A 20,211-nucleotide genomic window follows, 5' to 3' on the forward strand; every position below is an offset into this window, starting at 1 on the left:
TCTTGTCTCGGTCGTCGCTGTCGGTGCTTTTGGTACGCCTCCCGCTCTTGGCGCTCTTCGGTGGTGGTAGACCGGGGTAGGTGTTCCTCAGAGGACCGAAAGAGAAACAAACAGAGGAGCCGTCAGTCCTGCAGGGACTCTGCGGAAGATACCGTCCCCCGAGACCCAAATGTGATGAAGAAGAAACGGACCGTGAGGGGGGGGGAAGAAGAGAACGGGTCGAGAAGGGAAAGGCAAGACTTAGTACCGGAAAGGGTGCTCTGAAGGGGTTGTGAGAAAACAGGACTCATATAGTGCAAATAGTGCTGTATAATATTTACAAGGTGGTTGGACGTGACTGTAGAAGTGAGGGAGTCTATATACAAGGGGGACTTCTATTGCTTTACACAGCGTAACTAATGAGCTCGAATATGGGGGAAGGTACTCACACGCTCCGCCGTAACTCTCCTTTGAGTTACGGCCGCTCTTCAGCTACCTCCGGAGGACTCCACCAGTCTTTCGACCATTCCTCGAGGTCTCAACTTCCGTCTTCTCCTTCCTCCGTATCGCCAGTCGAGAGTTCCTGCCACGATCTTCCGACCCCTTCATTCGTCTCTATTCCGCCTTTTCTGTTGTCGTCCGCCTGGGAGGGGGAGGGACTTCCGGGGTACCGGTTGAATCCTTCCGGTCTGTCGTCGCATCGGATTGGACCCTGTAAGAGAGAGAAGGGCGGGGTCGTCGTTGTCACGGACTCTTTGGAGATCATGTTGTTTGGCGTGTCCGGGAAGGGAGAACTCCGTAAAGGAGGTAATCCGGGTGGTATACGCGAGGGTTTGGGGTTCGGGGAAAAGGGTCCCTCACACCACCCTAAATCCTACAGAATTTACCACCACTCAATGTCCCATGCCCACCCTAAACAATGCCTTGCCACCCAAAAACCCATTCCTACCCTAAACCTCAATAACTATTTCCTACTGGCGGTCCCGAGCAGGTAGTTATAGTTCAGATCAAAGTTTCCATAGGTAAAGCATTTTTTGTTTTGCCAATAACTTTGGCGCCAATTGACGAATCTTCACTAAGTTTACAAAAAACTTCACATTTTTGGTTCAGCTGCTATGTTAAAAGTTTCGGGGTGATCCGTCAAGCAGGAGCCAAGAAAAAAAGGGGGTTCCAAAACACGTTTAAGTCTATGGGGATTTTTCATTTTTTGAAAACAACTACAACCCGAACCGCTGAATGGAATTACCCCAAATTTGGCAGAAAGCTAGTGATCCAGTTCGAAGAACAAAAGAATTTACATATTCTCCTTATGTCACAGATCCTTAATCACAACATCTCATTCATACACTCATTCATTGGTGGGGCCCATAACACAACACACATTTCCTTCACACCAACACACCCGAATCTGTACACAGGAGAAAAAGCTGCTGGACATGTGGGTACCTTATTACCTATCAGGATTCATTTGCTTTTACATTATATACACATTCTATATACAGCTTCAGAATCCTGACTTTCACATCAAGGCACTCCACTATTTGGTCGATGGACCAACTAGTTGGACTGGTTGATGGTGAATTAGAACCAGCTAAGACACAATTAAAGCCTAGGAAACATTTGATGTTTTCGGCAATTAATTTAAGAACCACAAACTCATTTCTTATTATTTCAGTTTTGTTTATCTTAGCGTAAATAAAACTCTTAAATTGTCATTTATTTTCTAAAACTCGTTAATTGATCATTAAATTTATTATAGAGAAAAAATATGAACATTCAGAAATTACTTTAGACATAGATTTTCAGAAAAGTACATTGAATTATTACCAATTGAAAGATTATGAAAGGTTCAGGTCAAACAGGGAGTTATCTGCATTCTCAAATGAAGACTCCCTCGAACAGGCAGTCCAATTCTCACCAAAGGATCAAACCGGAATGTGAAATACAGGATACAGCGTAGTAAAGTTCAGAATTTCAGCAAAGTCCGAACATCAATCCGGAGCATGGACCAATTCCACACTCCGACTGATAGCATAGAATTTTGGAAACGCAAAGGAATAACCCAAAGATATATGCAGCCACAACCAACACCCCATGAACGAACCGACGAACGAACGCAACTGCAACCAACCCTTCCAACTCCAACTCTCCTAACTCTCCTCCGTAATGATTGATGATAGGTTTTATACCTTTTTTTTCCCTTACTTCATATTAGAATAGCAACTTTAGGGGCAGACCAAATGTTCTGATTGGACAGTTCGGGGTTATCTGTAGTTTTTTAGGTCTCGCCTGGCGTAAGACTGCGCAGACATGCGCAGTGTCGCTGGCGAGATTGAATGATTTAGAGGATATTTCTGTAGTGGGCTTTAAGCCCCTCTTTTCCATTGGCTGGCGTCACCGTTTATGCTAAACGGTGGCCAGCCATTGGAAAAGAGCATCTAGTGACCTACACTTTTCTCTTTTAGAGCCGTCCCAGTTGGACTGGCTCGGTTCCTTGGCATCTATAAGGTTTTCTTATCTTTATGGGGCCATGTGTTTCAAACACATGGCCCCATAAAGACAAGAAAACCTTTCATGCGTGGCCTGCCGCTGCCGTGGAGGGTGGTGTCAGGGCGCCCTCCAGCTCTCTCGCTTCCTGCCCTAGTTCATCATTGTTTTCACCTACTCAATATGATGAAATAAACGCACAGGGGGTAGGTAACTAACGTGCTAGTGCTCTCACCAGCGTTTGGGATTTGGTTTCGGGACAGTTGTTGTACTTTGGCTGAACTTCGAAATAATGAACTGTTAGACAGATGTACGTTTTTAAATACGAGCAGTAAAGTAAATATTGTACGTCAAAAAGTGTATGTCTTCATCAATAAAAAATAGGCATTCCTCTTAAAAAGGTTACAAAATGACTGATATAATTGTATTATGCTATGTTTCTATGAAAGTTTAATGTTATCTCCTCCTGGCAGTTAGTTGTTATCGCTGGTTGAAGCAATGATTAATGCAGATACCTTTCGGTTTCGAAAGGAAGCAGAGCCTGATATCCGCTTCCGCGCCATCTTGGAATGAGACAGCACCGGCAGCCCTCAGCAACGGGTTAAGCGGTAGATCCAGCGCAGTGTTCAAGAGCTTGTGAACAGCACATAAGCAGCCCCGGAGTACAGTGTGAGCTGAGGTAGACAATGCTGTCCATCCCGCGGCACGAGGAAAGTCTGCGCATGGCGGACTATCACTACAGTGGACAGGTAGAACACAGATTCTCCCCATACACCTTCAATGGCGGGTAAGGCTTGGAGGAGCTGGGGTGGAATTCGAGTGTATGCGCTGTCATGCATGATGTGCATTACATCTCAGGAGGTGTCAAAGAGACTGAGTGTTGCGATCTCTTTCTTCCCCGCCCCTTTTTCTTTGGCTCTTCAAGTTCCCTGTTTACCTATTGACTTTGCCAAGATTGCAAACCATTGTGTGTTGTTAGTTTCATAATTGGTGAAAAAGCCTCATTTTAATAAAAGCTAGACCCTAAGGTTGCTCCGTGTGGTAACCATACCTGTACCCTACTAAAGTAGCTTGGCACACCGAACACATCAACAGTTGAGATTACCCGAATCTAAGAATGTGTTGATAAACTTCGAAGCAAAATTTACATGGAATGCTCCCCACTACCCACGCTTTTCTTAAACGGGTCCTCTGACAATGATGTTAGTTTGGACAGTGATAAAGTCAGTTACTTTCCTTATGGATTTCCCCTCTGTACAGATGCATTTTAGAATTGATTTTCTATTGCAGAGGTCTTCAAACGTTTTGTTCTGAGCCCCCCAAGCAGAATGTTTTGAAGTCGGTCCCCCTCTATAAATGTAAGTGGAGAATAGGAGGAACAGGAGGGGCAAGGCTGAGCAGAGAGGACATAGCTTATGCGATAATTTCAGGGGTATTTTTCTGTAGTTCATAATCCACACTAAATGTGAGATTCATAAAAGTGAAAATATATCAAACAGAAGGTGAACAAAACACGGGGGCCTATAATTGGGGTCTTTTGGGCCTGGGTTCCAATGCAACTGCACCTGCTGTACTAATGGTAGCTGTGGCCCAGAGAAGCAGGCTATCTCCTCTACCTCTCCCATCCTTCCCCCTCATGCCTGGCCATCACTCCAATCTTGAAACCGACCCAGTCTCTTTCAGTAAAAATGAACTCCCCAGTGTTACTCTCACTTTGCAGGTTGGGGGGGGGGGCTCTGCCCTAACACTAGCAAGGAAAATGAGCTCCCCTTTTGTAAAGGCAGATATTTATAATTGTGATGCAGTAGGCCCCTGACAGTCCCTGGCCCCAGTGTCACTGCTTCTGCTTCACTAATGATAGCTACTGCCTTGCTAAGCAGGCGGTCTCCTTTGCTAACAGCATGGGCCTCCATGCCCTACCCCCTTTCTTCCATCGCTCTTTGATACAGCTAAGATGTCTCAGCTTGAATTTTCACCTCTGTTGGGCCATGGGTCCAAGGCCCAAAGCAGCACTGACACTGCAAATGTGTACTGGGACATAATGCAAACAAGGAAGCCTAGTACAACAACCATAACTGGGTTTAGTTGACCTTTCACACCCATGGGCCCTGGTGCTCCTGCGCTTGTAGCACTAATGATACCTCCAGCCCTGTGAAGCAGGCTGCTTCCTGTGCCTACTCCACTGGTCCATCACACCTAGGCCTGTGGCTCAAAGAAGGCTATCTGCCCCTTTCTAATAAAAAATGGGAGAAAAGTCGCATCTCTTGCCAGTGATGCTTGGGCCCTGTTCCCTGTGAATAAGGGTGACCGTACAACTAATGCTAGCAAGGAAAATTATTTTCCACCCTGTTTTTGCTAGTAAGACGGGCACAATTGTGATTTGACAAAAATGAACAAAGACCTCTTCTCAAAAACTAATTATGATATGGGGGATATCTCCACCATCAATGCACAACAACAACCATGTACCACAGAGATAAATTTATAATTCACAGTTTTATTTATCAAGATATATATACTTTTTTATATTTGTGGTTTTATCTTTGAAAACATACATTTACAAATACAGATAATTATGTTTTAGTTTGGTAACATCAGAATCAAAATTGAAAGTGAGACAGAAAAAGGACATATACATTTACAACAAACACTATTCATGTTGTATAGAATAACAATACAGACATTCAATACATTCACCCTATACACCAAAATTTGACATGTAAAAACATATAATAATACATTTCATAAATATGTACAATAAAATAGAAATGGAGCAAAAAAGACAACTGACAAAAGACAAAAAGCGCCGACGCGCGTTTCGGAGTAGGATCAAAAGACCCACAATTCCTTCGTCAGGCAACTCGAAGACAACAATCAGAAGTCTGCCATCCTAATGATGGCAAACTTAAGAACTCTGGGACAGGGATATGCACACTTGCCACAGGAAGTGGTCATATCAGAAACATAGTGACCAAAAAGGTCACTAGCCCATTGGCTACTACACTACACCCTCCTAATGCCCCATAATCTAGTATTTAGGAAAGCCCCTGGCACCATGAAATCAGATCCTGACGACCTAAAACAAGAAGAAGCTGCTGTGCCTCCAAACGCCTGGGAGGACTACCAGCACGTCTTCCAGGCTTGGTAACTCCAGTGGAGCAGCGCAGGTACCAAAGAAAGAACTGTGTAGACTCCAGAACGTGTAAACCAGAGACCGGTCAGCACCACTGCACCCGTCGCTTAAAGTCTGAGTTGAAGTGGGCCTATGGTGCCAGAATGGTTTCCCCAACCCTCCAGAGAAGAAGCCCACCTTGGGTTTGCCAGAAGGGGACTCCTCGACACAGCCTGCAACCTCTTTGTGCATCCACCCCTGACTGCGAGTGACTCGGCTGTGAAAAACCCGACGCCTCAAGACACCTCTGCACCCGTCACCTCTGGTCTGAATGTAAGTGGACCAAAGGTGTCCCCATGTCCCCAAGCATTATGAGACCTGAGCCCCATTGTTGGTTCAACCTGACTGTTTTCCCAGTCCAAACCGGCAGCCTCTTTCCAATCGGACTAAACCCCATTGACTAACATTGGGCACCCAACGCCGTATCACACCTATGCACCCGGAGAGCCTGTAGTGAGGATATGGGATTCACTGCGTACATTGCTAAGTTAACATAAGTTAGTATATGCTTGGCAGCCATGTTGCCGCTTTTGCACACGTTTCTACATGATTTTGTTTTCTCGTCTCCTCTGCTTGTGCCCGCTCACATGGGAACTGTCTGCCTTTCACGTTACTTGCTGAACTCTGTGGTCTTCGTCTGCACGGTGTGTTCAAGGTCAAAAAACTATGTGCTCTGTTAATCTTCCTTGCTCAGTCCCACGCATGTTAGACATAATACAACCACAGATGTACTACTGAAAATCGAGTGCTTTTAATATGGCTTGGAAGGCATGTTAGGCACTCAAAGAAAACCTTTCCGAGGAGAAGAGCTGTGCATCTAAACCTGGAGGTATGGGGTCCCCCTGACAATGCCCAGAGGTCTTCTATAATTATCATAAACTAGTTCCTAGCACGGGGAGGGTGGCAAGGCACATTAGGCCTTTTTTCCACTAGCCTTATAAAATGATCTCCCCGTTCATATTTTATGGAATTGTAACAATGCTCACTATATTGAGTTTATGCATTTTGCTGCTAGTATTGGCTCGTGTACTGCATTATAGAGTACGTTAATTAAAATAAACATTTTAAACTATACTGTGTCTCTGATTACTTATGTTGTGGACAAGTATGAGTGAGTTAGCGAAAGAGTGTTCTTGCTCCCACGATTACTGAGAGAGTCTGAGTTACATGTTCTAGGATGTCTAATTATTGGTAGCTTCGCTGTAGTACGGAGAACGAATGAGATGCTATAGCTAGTCAGATTGGGGTTCTGGGCACTAAGGTGGGCAGTTGGTACACCACTGTACACCGAGGTCCTGGTTTCTTGCGCGTAGTTCTGTATATGTGCAGAATCCCTGCAACATGGCGCAACCAACGTTTGGTCTGGCTCTTATCTGCGAGACGCTTGAGTAGTACTTGTGCTTGTCCACAATACCCTTGCTTCTGTTTCCGGAAACAGATGTGATTGTGTTATCTCCTATATTGATGTTTTTATAGGTTTTTCAAGCTTGATGTTATTAAAAGGTGATTTTCTTTTCGTAGTTATCCTCTATTGCACTGCCACGCATTAGGTTGTTATACGTTCTTTTTCTTCATGGCTGAAGTAGATATACCGGCGCATAGTCGTGCAGCACTTCGACGACATTTGACAGCATATGGAGTGCCTGACGCGGGTGTCGATCTTATCTTTGTGGTGGAAGCTGATCCGACACAACACTATGAAGTGTTTTATTCGTGGGTCATTTTTCCGTCGGTGGATGGAGACGATGATTTGTTCCATACTTACACTGCTTCGGATCTTCCTCACATTATCGTCCCTATACAAATCTTTAAGTTCCGCTCCGGGCATGGCAACACCATATTTGGTTTAATGGTGCCCTCCTACACCCAGTGACTCCGATCCATTTGGGCCCTTTATCTATCGATGGGGCCACATCGACGGTTTTGGCTGGATACACCCCACACCCACGTTATCTAACAGTTCGAGTGGATGAGCTCCACGTGATGCACACCTCTTTGGTGCATAGAGCTGTTATCCATTACGTTATGCGCAACATCCAGGTGGGACCACCTGGGATTGCTGCACAACCAGCTGAACCACAGCATGGCTTTAGATCATGACACTCAACAGAATCCGCCTTAATAATGGCTACGGAGGAAATCCGCAGAGTAATCCTTCTTGATTTAACAGCAGCGTTTGACACCGTAAACCACAGGGTATTACTGGGAAGACTTAAATCATTAGGAATCAGAGACTCTGCTTTAGCACTACTTCAGTCCTTTCTGGATTCTAGATTACAACAAATGTACTGGGAAGGACTTCAGTCTGATGAGTTCTCTCTCCCATGTGGAGTCCCTCAGGGTTCCGCGCTATCCCCTACATTGTTTAACCTGTACGTAACACCACTGGCTAACCTAATAAAAGATCAAGGTCTAAAATTAGTATTGTATGCTGACGATACCCAGCTGGTGGTGTCTCTGACTCAAAGTGTGGAAGTCACAGCGGAGAGATTCAGAAACTGCCTCTCTAGTGTTATGAGCTGGATGAATACGAATTTTCTCAAGCTCAACACAGAGAAAACTGAGGTGATTGAATTTGGCCAAAAACCCTCTATCTGGAACCACTTATGGTGGCCTCCAGAAGCAGGTGTGTGCCCAGTCCCAGCACAAAAAGTGAAGAACCTGGGTTTCCTGGTTGATAAAGATTTAACACTAACATCTCAAGTCAACCAGGTCACCTCGGCCTGCTTCATGACGATAAAGGTTCTTCGGAAGATACTGCCTTTTATTCCTTTTTCCTTAAGGAAAACAGTAGTAGGGGCTTTAGTTCTATCTCGTATAGATTACTGCAATGCGCTGTATGCTGGAATTGGAGAAAGACAGCTCTCTAAACTCCAGTCGTTGCAGAACGCTGCAGTAAGAGTACTGTTAGATCTTCCGAAACACCATCCCACATCATCGGTCATGAGGCTTCTTCACTGGCTCCCTGTGCGGAGGAGGATACAGTTTAAGGCTCTATGCCTAGTACATAAAGCAATACATGGAGGAGGTGCAGATGATATGAAACTTCTTTTCCTTCGCTATGTACCGACACAGACATTAAGATCTGGTAGTCTAGGCCTAGTTTGTCTATCTAAGATCAAGAGGGCCCGGTGGGGTGGTAAGGCTTTTTCATTCCAAGCGGCAAAACTATGGAATTCCTTACCTACAGAACTGCGATTAGGAACAAACAAGACTCTGTTCAGAAAAGCCTTAAAAACCTGGCTATTTACCAAATCTTAGACACGATCTCTCAATACCTCCTTTCTCTTACAGCGCCAAGACGCCTCGGCATAAGTGCGCTTAATAAATATTTCAGTCAGTCAGTCAGTGACTATTAGTCCCGTTATGGTTAATTCGGTAGTGGTCAAGCATCCACAAAATAAGGATGATTTACCTTATTGGCTTGCTGAAAAATTTGAACAGCTGGAGGCTGTATTTCTTAACACCCCTCCTGTGGAAAAACACAGGATTTTGACAATTAGTTTGCAGAAAGACTTCATTCCCGAGTTAACCGATTGTAACAATTGGGCAAAGGTGTTCGCGGCAGTATATGCAAAATGTTTTGACACTCCCTCACTGACCGTATTCCCCTCCGTGATTAAGCGTGTTCAAGATGAGCACGGCCCAGAAGCAGCTGTGGAATTGGTGATTAGATTGGTCGGGGTGTTCGACGTAGTTGCTGATCTGATCCTTGCTAATGTTAAGGGCGATGCAGTGAACTTTTAAGTAGCTAATGCTTTGGCGCTGGTCCCAGAACCGGACAGGCCACGCGAACTACTGAAAATTATTGCCCAGGTTTATAAGACCATTGGACGCAATAGTTTGGGTGTTAAGCCTTTTGCTAAAACACCAGCTCAACCGCAAACACAATAAAAGTCTCAGTCTGAGAAACACGAGCGTCCAACCTTTAGTAAAAAAGAATTGGAGAGCTAAGAAGCAGGGAAAGCAACAACAGAAACAGGGGTCACGTGCCGCTTCACCCACCCCCGACTCTACCAAGCGCACTTATGATTTGCGCGACTGCGCACAAATGAGGTCGCCTGACAGGTTTCAGATTCCTGATCGGCGTTCTCCTCGTTCTTCACAGGAAACATCAGGCTCGCAAGCTGGTGGAGGTGAACAGCAGGAGCGCGGCAGATGTCGAGGTGCCCCACAAGGACGTGAGCAACAGCGTCAGACTGACAGAAAAGGGAAACAAGACGATTTTCCTTGTCAGCGCCCACAGTTTCAGAAGAAGAAAGTTGCAGCATTAACAGCTAGATATACCACAGACAGCGCAGCGGACAGCGCAGCGGAAGTTACCATAGTACGGCAGGCACTGCGTCCATTTCTGGAGGCGACAGCAACTGAGACTTTCATTACAGTTGAAACACCTGACACTCGAGTGGCTCCCCCTGATAGACTATATGATATTGTTATTCTAATTGAGGGTGACATGCAGCATGTTATTAAAGGGATTTTTGGGGAAAATTGACATCTTCCTACGACATATTGTTGGCAGAGGCAGACTGGCCCCCACCATTTGTTCTTGCTGCTCCTAAAGGGGAGGAAGTGATACTTTCGAGTTTTTCAAGTAATGTCTCCAAGGAGCATGCAAAGTCTTTTGCAGAAGAGTGGGCATTGGTGCTTGCACCGGCTCTGTACCGTACGCATGTGGGTTGGGATAAAGACTCACTGCCCCATGAGATACCATTGCGGCCTATGCCTCAGCCACAACCCCAATATCCCCTCCAGAGGAAGCGAAAGGTCCAGTTTCTGAGATTCTGACACAGTTAGAGTATCAAGGATTGATTGAGACGTGCGTCACCAATGAACAACCCTCTTTTTACCGTTACCAAACCCGATGGGTTGTACCGCATAGTTTTGGATTACCGGCATTTGAACTCTCATTGTCGCACTTACGCGGTACAGAATACCCATAGTTCTGCTCTTGTAGACAGTCTTGTTCGTAAAAAATATAAAACTACACTTGACATTTCCAATGGTTTTTTAGTCACAATGTGTCCCGGGCATGAAGTCAATGGACCGCATTTACTGATGGTGGTAAACCAAAACAATTTAGGCGTTTAGTTATGGGCTACCAAAACAGCCCCGGAGTTTTCGCCGCCCGTGTTGTCTCTTTGCTGAACAGCATAGACCCGGATGCATACTCGTACATTGATGATATTTATCTCACGGACGGCGAATTATGGCCGCATCTTTGCCGAGTCCACGCATCATTGTTTTGTTTGCGGACTACGGTTACAAATTTAACTTTGCAAAATCACACATTGCAGAGTACACCATGTTGTTTTTGGGCTATGAGCTCAAGAATGAAGGTAGAGGCTTAGCGCCTCACTTCTTAGAGAAATGCGCACGTTTGCGACCTCCAAAGACCCTGAAAAAACTTCAATCATTGCTGGGATTTTTGAACTTCGGACGTACTTACATACCCGAATATGCCCAGTGAATCAAACCTCTTTATGCATTGATACAACCAACTTTTTCAAGAGCCTGCTGGCTTCCAGAACATTCAACTATCCTGCAATCCTTGCAGTCAGATCTTCGTGAATCTAAATACTTGTTAACACGTGATAACCGCACAAATCTGGTGCTAAGAATCGTCCCAGACGCAGTGGGTTTCACGTACTTGACTTTTAATGAAGGTGACACAGTACCTATTGCTTACAAATCACATTTATACACTTCTGCCGAGATGCGATTTCCCAGTGTTGAAAAAGTCTTGACAGCTGTGCAGATGGCGATCTTGAAAGAACGCGCACTGGCACAAAGGAAACGCATTTTGTTGGTGACACCTTACCCTGCCCTTGAAGCAGTGACAAAGGCAAGTGTGCTAAACTCAAAGGCCTTGCATCCACGTTGGATACAGTGGGCTACTTCTTTGACATCTCCCAATTTCACCTTTATCTTTGACTCCTCGATACAGACACAGGAGTTTTTGCAGTATGAATTTGTTCATCCTCCTCCTCTGTCTATGCGTCCGCTTGAGGAGTGCAATTGTATCATTTACACCGATGGTTCAGCGCAACCGGCTACAGATTCTAAGCATGTGTATTCAGCGGCCTGTGCAATTGTGGCAGGTACCATGGTAAACTGTGAGTTCAAATCCAGTGTTGCGCATACAGAGGCATTGGGAGATTGTACCACCCAATTGGCCAAGTTGCGCGCTTTGGTGCTTGCACTAGAGTTTGCGGATCCTAATGTGACTACTTTAATTGTAAGTGATTCTTATTACTGTGTTCAAGCCTTCAATGACAACTTATTCTTTTGGTCTCAGAATGACTATCTTGATTACAAGGGCAGCGCAATTAAGCATAAGATGCTTTGGGTTCGAGTGGCAGATCTTAAACAACTGTCTCGCACTCACACATGTTATACATACTCTTGGCCATCAACATGTGGGTGCCTACGCTGTCGGCAATTGCTTGGATGATGAAGCAGCCAAGACTGCAGTAGCCACGTGTTCCATTGCAGCAGTTACAAGATCCATGACTCAGATTGATAACGAAATCTAGGCAGCTATTAATGCTACTGAGAAGGGTGGAAATTACCCTCAAGGGTTCCCTTCAAAGTATTCTTATCATTTAAGTCCCAACCGAGTTCCTTATGTGAGAATAAATAACGTTGGTGACAGGTTGATACCCAACGCGGACTGCAGACTTTCTTTGATAACAGCCGCACACGAAGGCATGGCTTCGGCACATGCTGGGGTGTTTGCGACAGTTTCTATTTTGCAGCAGCGTTACTGGTGGCGTGGTTTATATAAACAGACCTGTAATTGTGTACTCTCTTGTGACATTTGTGAACAAATTAAACCTTCTGCTGTCACACGTCCGCCACTGACACAACTCTGCATTTCCAATAGGCCTTTTGGCTGTGTATATCCTGATCACTGCGGTCCATTTTCTTCAGATACTGCTTATAAGTTCATCTTAGTTGCAGTTGATTCATGCACACGTTTCGTGTGGGTATGGCCACAAAGCAGTGCTGACGCTCGAAATGTCATCAGGGATTTGTGCGTCTTTGTGGGAATTTTTGCATGTGGCACCTTCCATTCTGACCAAGGTCCAGTGTTCGCCTCTAAGGCGTACAAGGATGCAATGAAGTCTTTAGGGGTGCAGGTGAAATTTTCATCTCCATACAGGCCTGAGGGCAATTCAGTTGTGGAGCGAATGAACCGTGACTTAAAGCAGTCCTTGACAGCCCGATTCTAAGGTACTGATAGGAACTGGCTAGCCCACTTGTATGGCGTACAACGTGCACTTAATAATCTCCCTAGAAGATCTCTGGGTGGGCGGACCCCATACGAAATGCTCTTTGGCATAAAAATGTTTGTTCCGGACCTTGATGATCTAGACATGGCGGCGGCAGCTGCAACCTTTGACGTAGATAATCATTCTACTATGTTACAGGACTTACAAGGGACCCGTGACAATCTTGCAAAAGAACATTTACCCTCTGCCACTGATGCTGCACTACATATTCCGGTAGTTGGCTGGCTACCCAAAGTTGGAGATCTGGTCCGAGAGAAGGTGGAGAACAAAAAGGAATTTGGCCCCTCTTATCGTGCACCGGTAACAGTGCTTGGCGTGAAGGGTACTTGTACAGTCATTTTACCAACGCTTCCTGGTCGCAAAGACAACAGTTACATCTCTGTAGACAATGTCAAGCTACAACATCTAGCCGATTCTGAATAGTATTACACCTGCTGCATCGTATCCAGCACTTTCAAGGAATCCAGTGATTGACGCATCTGGCCGCGCACAACACAACACTGCCATCGAGATGGACTCTGTTACACATTCCTTGCTAATACCGCCAACCTCAGCTGGTACAGAGGAAACTGAATATGCTTATCCCACGAGCGAGTCGTTGACTGGTTTGCAACCGACTACACTTAATCAGTCACGTTTTTCCTTTGACTCGACTTCCATTTCATCATTTGGCCCTACTAAATTCAGTATTTTTGTCTCCTGGTTTAAACAGACTTATTTGGTCCCTCGTTAGACATACATCTGGTTGGTGCTGATCCTAATTTTTTTGTTTATGTCCATTGGTTTCATGACAGTCTTTTTCTTACTCATCCATGGTCATTACTTGCCAGAATGCTCTGCTGTTCAGTTGGTGACTGGAACTTTGGCTCCGCATTCGTCTTCTCACATCTTGAAACGAGACCTGACTTTTGTTAACATCTCCGCCTTTCCAGTGGCTGACGGCATTGTCAGGGATGCTGTGGATTACCAGATTCATGGTCCAACAGAGTTTATTAATGTTCCAAATTTACTTCGTGTTTCAATGGGTGATGTAGTGAAACAGAACATTCATTCAGATGATTGGGATGTGCAAACTGTGCGATCTTTATTTTCAGATTTGAAGTTTTATGCTGCCTTTGATGCTGAAGATTTGTATTTAAATACTTCAAATTATGCCGATTTATATTGTTACCAGCATTTTGGACACCACTACGTGCATAAGGCTAATACATTTAGAAATGTTGTTAATTACACACAATGGGAACATTGCCCAACTCCATTAGAAGGTAGCTCCAATACCCTGTTAAAGAAATGTACATATTTTACGGATTTTGACAGGTCCAACCCGGGGTCCTTTTATTTTAATTTGAACATTTCATCTACAACCAAGGTAATGTTAACCCACACAAAATTATTATATTCCAATGCGTTTATTGATAAATTGTCCGTTGGCGGCTATGAACATTGGAAGGCCACCATTGATCTAAAATCTTTTTGAGGTTCTAGATCCTGGCAGGCTCGTGGCACTGACGCTTTACATTGTGTGTGGCTGATCCCAACATAAATTTTATTTTTAAATGATTCTATTTATCAAACTACCTTTTTTGGGTTTGCCACTACAAAACAGATGAATGTCCCTACCGTTCCTAAACTGTTTCTGTATCAGAACTGGAGCATGTATACTAATTATACCATTGAAGAACTGCAAACATTAATTCAGAACATAACGTTTAATGCATCAGGGTTAGATCTGCAAGGATGGTTAGTATGGCAGACGACTACTGATGCCTGCCAACTACGTTTCCATACCATAGTCCCTGGTTACAAACAAGATAAATAGATCCAGGTTTTGCGGATACACATTCGGTTACCACGTATTCAGTGGGAAAATTGTGTCAAAATTGGTTACAAGACTCTTCCTATCATCCGTGAAACAACACTTGTCGTTATCCAATAACAATGATTTGGCCGACTTTATCAAGGGCCCTCCTGGTCCAAGAACAAAAAGGTTTATTTACGTGGCCTATAATGAAATATGGAAACTTTCTCAAATTGAAGCTGCACCTCGCTTAAGGGAGATAGATCAGGCGAATCAAGAAAAGGTACTGGCAGTTGTTGACAACAGTATTAACACACTGTCTTCCCACATTTACACATTAGATACTATTGTTTCAACTGTTGTCGATATTGTACAAGAGGATGTATCTGTGTTGTATCATGGTCAGTATCAATTACGTTCAGTAATGCAATTTGCATGGACTTTACAAACACTGAAAATAGGAAAATTTCCATGGGATTATTTGAAAGCAGCTGCTTTGTTTTTACCTTTTAATTTAACTGACAACAGTTTATGTCCATGAAGGATGCAACCTTCACAGTTTTACATATTGAAAAGATTGACCCATTGCCCTTCTCTGTGGCTGAAACTGACTCTGCTGTCTGGCTCGTCCACAGGGTTATCTCTTTACCATTTTCTCTGTTTAAGTTTAGCTCCTGCATGAAGCATTACCCGATAGGTCGCTATGAACCCCTGGGCAGCTCTTTCCTCCATGAAGTATGGTCCTTGCCTTTTCCATTCAGGTGTTTGCGAGATGACAAGGAAGTATACCTTACAGGGGAATCTTGTGACTCTACATTAGGTCGTTCCCTTGTTTGCAAAAACATTCATTTACACGGAGCTTGTAGTGTTACCGCCCCAAATCTTGCATGCGTTTTAAAGGGTATTCCAGTACCGGCTAGTAAACCCACTTTCACTCTGCTTTCTAATGGTAGCTATCTTCTTTTGAATAACGAAGAATGTTGCGGTTTGCTTGCTGGCATACCTTACATTTTAACAGTTTCACAGCACGTAGTTTGCTGTAAAAATTTGCTTCTCCTACCCCCGCAAGGGAAGCTCGATACCTCGATTTGGCCTTGCATTCCAACTTTGAAAACAGACTTCGATAAGTTGAGCAGAATAAAAGTGCTATTATTCCAGCAGGAGGTCCCGCTCACTTCGGCACGCGAGACATTCGTCCTGCAGATAGCAAGTACGAATTCTGAAATTCAAACCCTTTTAAATACAAACCACCCACAAAATTTCGGTGAACTAATTTATTGTATCTTCAATGCGTCTGCTACACATGGCCTGGTGCATTTTTTTTAAGTTGTGGGCTCTGGCCTTGTAACTTCTCTTCAGACTATATTTGGTGTAATACCAGCCTGTATTCATTCTATTTTTTCCAGCGTCTTTGGAGGATTACCTCTACTGGTTACCATAGCCGCTGGTGTCCTCCTGTTAATTGTCCTACTGTGCAATGGCTGCACCCCTTGTGGTCCCACGCAGCCCAGATTGGCTACAACTGCTCTATGACCGTATGCTTGAGTGCTATGGCACGTTGCCACTGGCGACACTCAGCGTGGCATATAGACTGTCTTTCCGCTTTGCGTACTACACTTGCGTGCAACCCGTCTTTTCATGCTTGGAATGCTCCTTTGAATGGGCATTGGATCTCTGCCTCTCCAATACGTCATCTCCCAACCCGGATTATGACCTGTTGATGAGACCTTTAGTGGCCCATGAGCAAGATTGTCCCGGGGTTGGTTTTATGGCATGCGCTGGTGCACTTGGAGTGTTGGCACAATGGAATATCTGTGCGGCGGCCCAGGATTTCCTACAACGTAGCTACATTGAGTATCACGCAAGTTGTCCAACGATGGTGCTAGAGGCACCCACCTATGAAGATCATGAATGCTCATTCTGCTTGCTAAATTGGATGGCATCTCTTTTTTCTACTGATGACAATGATTTCCTATTGGCAGCCGTTGAGGTTTACTGCTCATAAACTCTGATGGATTGAAAGGCTGGCGCACATCTTTGCCGATTTTAATTTTTTATGATATATATTTTCTTATGGCGCCTACTTCAAAGCCCGACCTTTTTTTCCTCCTATGTCGCAAAAACTATAGGCGTGCTTGAACACTGCTCCTGACTTATTGAACTCTATGTTCGTCCTCTGACAACATGCGATGGACTACCAGGGGAGGGTGTAGTGAGGATATGGGATTCACTGCGTACATTGCTAAATTAGCATAAGTTAGCATATGCTTGGCAGCCATGTTGCCGCTTTTGCACACGTTTCTACATGATTTTGTTTTTTCGAATCCTCTGCTTGTGCCCGCTCACATGGGAACTGTCTGCCTTTCACGTTTCTTGCTGAACTCTGTAGTCTTCGTCTGCACAGTGTGTTCAAGGTCAAAAAACAATGTGCTCTGTTAATCTGCCTTGCTCAGTCCCACGCATCTTAGAAATAATACAACCACAGCTGTACTACTGAAATTCGAATGCTTTTAATATGGCTTGGAAGGCATGTTAGGCACTCAAAGAAAATCTTTCCGAGGAGAAGAGCTGTGTTTGTCAGGAGATGTAAATCTTTGCATCTAAACCTGGAGGTATGGGGTCCCCCTGACAAAGCCCAGAGGTCTTTTATAATTATCATAAACTAGTTCCTAGCACGGGGAGGGTGGCAAGGCACATTAGGCCTTTTTTCCACCAGATTTATAAAATGATCTCCCCGTTCATATTTTACGGAATTGTAACAATGCTCACTATATTGAGTTTATGCATTTTGCTGCTAGTATTGGCTCGTGTACTGCATTATAGAGCATGTTAGTTAAAATAAACATTTTAAACTATATTGTATCTCTGATTACTTATGTTGTGGACAAGTATGAGTGAGTTAGCGAAAGAGTGTTCTTGCTCCTGCGGTTAATGAGAGAGTCTGAGTTACATGTTCTAGGATGTCTAATCATTGGTAGCTTCGCTGTAGTACGGAGAACGAATGCGGCACTATAGCTAGTCGGATTGGGGTTCTGGGCAGTAAGGTGGGCGGTTGGTACACCACTGTACACCGAGGTCCTGGTTTCTTGCGCGTAGTTCTGTATATGTGTGGAATCCCTGCAACAAGCCTCCCGAGGTGACCTGTTGGTGTGGCCTTGGACCTTGACCCATACTCACCTTAAGTCCAGGAGATTGGTCCAGTAAGTTGCAGGGAAAAGCCCAAATGCAGTACATGTTTTTCCCCTATAGAATAACATTAGGCACCGAATGCTAAAACACATCTCTGCACCCGGACTCCCCAGAGTCTCCGGAGGTGACCAGTTGGTGTGGCCTTGGACCATGCTTCATACTTACCTTAAGTGCAGGAGATTGGTCCCGTACGTCGCTGTGAAGTACCTGTATGTACAGTGTATGTTTTTCCTCAATAGGATAACATCACCGCCTCTGAAACATAGAAATACTTTTATCTCGAAACATACTTACCTGATTTTGATGATCTTGGTGCCAAAACCTTTATAAAGAAAAGTGTTATTTGGATAGAAATCTTGTGGATCTCCTTATTGAGTCGTGTGCACCATTTATTGATAGTGTGTGTATTTTGTAGATGTCGAACACTCCTTCAATCAGCCTATGGCTGCTCAACCACACTACCCCCTAGAAGAGCCCCTTGGGATTGCTAGAGCAAGCCTCTGTCCGCGAGTATGAGAATACCGGGACTCTTTGCACAGTACACACCTCTTTTTTGTATAGTATATAAAGAGCCAGATTCCTACACACACATAACAAGCACTGGCAAATCCTCTAGTTATATACTATGGGCCTTATTTATGAGGCCTTGCGACAGTTTTAGTGACGCATCGGCGGAGTAAAACATGTCTCCTGTTGCGCCCTATTTACAAAGTGACGCATCTAAGCAGATGCGCCACTTTGCAAAGCCCTACGCTACATTATACCTGCGTCAGGTATAATATATGCAGGGTGCAAACCCCTGCGCTACATTATACCTGCGTCAGGTATAATGTATGCAGGGTGGGCGTTCCCACGTAAGTAAGCCTTGTAGAAGTGACGCAGTGAAATCTACGAGATTTCACTGCACCACTTCTCGGGTGCAAATGTGTCAATATCTTACGCCTGCCTCACAGCAGGCTTAAGACTCACCCAGGCCCTTTCACATGGGGCTTGCCCCCTGTGAAAGGACACATTGCTGGAGTTGCGTCACGTTTGTGACACACTCCAGCAATGCGTCACTTTTGCGCCTACAGATACGTCAGAAATACTGACGTATCTGTAACTCCTCCCGACATGATGCGTCTTACAGTAAATATGACGCATCCATTATGTCGCACGGAGGGCGCACGGAGAAGTGACGCATCGCTGCTTTCACGCAGCGATGCGCCACTTCTCATAAATGAATAAATGAGGCCCTATATGTCTTGAAAGCTAGAGTGCATGCACAAGGCAGCGCATACCCAATCACAGGTGAGACCTGAAAAACTACCCAGTTCTCATGAATATATACATTTCTGAAAAGGCATCTGCAGAATACCTGTTCTTTCGGTAGAACTAGATACCGAGTCACTTCCATCTATAACTACGTGGCCGGTGCAAGAGGGGAGAGTGGACTGAGGATGTGCGATGGTGAAAGGCGGGAGATCAGGGTTGAGGCTTTGGGGGATGGTGAGGGATTGAGGATCAGTCGGAGGCTGTAGGGATAAGCTGGGACAGGGGGAGAACGCAGGCAAAGGCCGCAGAAGGGGGAAGCAGGCACAACAGGCTAAGGATGAAGCAATACTACAGAGGCTGTGAGCTGGTGAGGGAATAGAGTAGGGACTTTAAGGCAATGATGCGTTGTGTGTGTGGGAGAAGTAGCACTGGCTCCAAAGGTAATTTTTAGTGCTTTAACTTGGCCCCCATTGGCCTGCATAGGGGCTTGGTGTTTTTGCTGCTGTTGAAGCCACGACGTAGACAGGCGTTTGGATCTATTGCCCAGCATGATGGCAGTGCCCTGTGGAGGCAGGTACACCAGCGGAGAGCTGTCGGAGGCTGCGCGCACCTGCACCAGCTTCTGTAGGACACTTGGGCTCAAGTAACTATGTTTCAGCTGAGAGGCTGGGGCTTGTGAAAGCACGCCCAAGCTTCGGCTCTGCAAGGAACACAGGCACCAGCATTGAGGTTTTCTGTTCATCTTCTCCTATGAGACACGTTCAGTTGCTGCTACCACACAGCGTGACCAAAGGGTTGCCGGGGATGCTATAGGATTGGCCCTATCGCCCCTTGGAGCTGTCACAGTGGCAGGGAGTTTGTTTTTAGAAAGCTTTAGTGTTTTGGACGAGTTTGAATGTTTGGACAATTATCACTTGAATTCTAACATCTGCACTTGACATGGAATCTTTGTGCATTCACCACTTCTCTGCTTAATCTTTGCCTGGTTACAAAAAATTTACTGAAAATCACAAAGAATAATATCTACATTCATCGAA

The sequence above is a fragment of the Triturus cristatus genome, chromosome 4_1 (assembly GCF_964204655.1).
Source record: "Triturus cristatus chromosome 4_1, aTriCri1.1, whole genome shotgun sequence".
NCBI lineage: Eukaryota > Metazoa > Chordata > Amphibia > Caudata > Salamandridae > Triturus > Triturus cristatus.